The sequence below is a fragment of the Primulina eburnea genome, chromosome 1 (assembly GCF_022965805.1).
Source record: "Primulina eburnea isolate SZY01 chromosome 1, ASM2296580v1, whole genome shotgun sequence".
NCBI classification, from domain to species: domain Eukaryota; kingdom Viridiplantae; phylum Streptophyta; class Magnoliopsida; order Lamiales; family Gesneriaceae; genus Primulina; species Primulina eburnea.
In genome coordinates, this window is record NC_133101.1 from 5099386 (window position 1) to 5101220 (window position 1835).

At 26.6% G+C, this 1835-nt stretch overlaps 1 non-coding gene across 1 annotated transcript; it reads right to left on the minus strand.

Annotated features, from left to right (window-relative positions):
* Positions 1–1214: 1214 nt before the first annotated feature.
* On the minus strand, positions 1215–1325 carry LOC140815286 (small nucleolar RNA R71). The gene has a single exon (XR_012114322.1). It is a non-coding gene; the product is annotated as a small nucleolar RNA R71 (small nucleolar RNA).
* Positions 1326–1835: the final 510 nt, after the last annotated feature.

Consider the following 1835-nt stretch of genomic DNA (forward strand, 5'->3'; position numbering starts at 1 on the left):
AATATTTCATCAATTATTATTATTGTTATAATATTATATCATATATTTTATTTAGACGATAGCGTCGCTCTGCCGGTTGTTCTAAATACAATATTATGATTTAATACTAACATCTAACAATCTAACATTTACTTTATCGCAACTAACTTTTATTTTTCGCATCTAACTTTTACTTTATCGCAACTAACTTATTAAATACTATATTTCATTTAGGCAATAGCGTGGCTCTGCCGGTTGTTCTAAATGAAATATATTGATTTAATTTAACATTTACTTTATGCAATTATATATTTATATATATAATCATAGGTACCATATATAAAATATCGGTTAATTCGGTATTTTCTATAGTGAGAACTATATTATATTATATGTGTGTTTAATTATTTAATTTTTCTTGGAACCATTATTTATGGTGGTTTCCTTTGTTTTACTTTTAGTTAAACAATATTACATAAACCAAGAATAAATCCTTGAGCCTTGACAAAATTTATAATTTGTAAACTTCATTCTTGAATTTGGTAATTTATAAATTAATAAATTTAAGCTAAAAATATCCTCTATGTGGATCGATCTCGTACTCACGAAATATATTACTTGCAGACCACCTACACTTGGGTGAATTATAATTTAAGTAGTAGCAAGTTTTTGGCGCCGTGCCGGGGAGGTATAAATTAAGTTTATATTTGTATTTATGTTTTATTTATAAGTATTGTGTTGTTTTTACTTGTATGAGTATTTGGAGTCGTAAAAAAAAGTGGTAGACTTATTCGAGTATGAAAATTATTTAAATATGGATGATAATTCAAATAATAATAATAATAATAATAATAATAATAATAATAATCAAGAACATGATCAATTAAGAACACTTAAGCACCATATAAATCCTATTAGAACTATTGCCCCATCTTGTTTAGTTTTTCCTCGTGATGCATCTACTTTCAACTTTAAAGCTCAAATTATTCAACTTTTACCAAATTTTCATGGCTTAGATTCTGAAAATCCATATTTACATCTAAGAGAATTTGAGGAAGTTTGTAACACTTATAATGATCAAAATTGTAGCATGAATATAGTTCGATTAAAGCTTTTCTTTTTTCTTTAAAAGATAAAGCTAAAACATGGCTACAAAATTTAAGATCAAGTTCAATAAGATCATAGGAAGAAATGCAACAACAATTTCTCAAAAAGTTTTTCCCTTCCCATAGAATAAACTCTTTTAAAAGACAAATTACAACTTTTTCTCAAAAACAAGGAGAAACATTTTATCAATGTTGGGATAGATATAAAGAATTACTTAATACATGCCCACACCATGGTCTTGAAACATGGAGAATAGTTTCTCACTTTTATGAAGGTCTTATACCTAAAGATAGGCAAATGATAGAATTCATGTGTAATGGAACTTTTGAAGATAAAAACCTAAATGAAGCTATGGAGTATTTGGATTCATTAGTAGAAAATGCTCAAAATTGGGATAATATAGGCACAATAGAACCACCAACAACTAAAATCAATAATTCAACAAATGGGGGTGGTATCTATAATCTTAAAGATGATATAGATATTCAAGCTAAACTTGCATCTTTAGCAAGAAAAATTGAGTCATTAGAAATGAAAAAGAGTGGTCAATTAAAAAGTATTCAATAAAATTGTTTGTCATATATGTGATACACATGATCATTCTACAAAAGATTGTCCAACATTGCCTTCATTTAAAGAATGTCTCCATGAACAAGCAAATTATGTTAACAATTATAAAAAAACCAATATTAGATCCTTTTTCACAATCATATAATCTTGGATGGAAAAATCATTCTAATTTTAGTTGG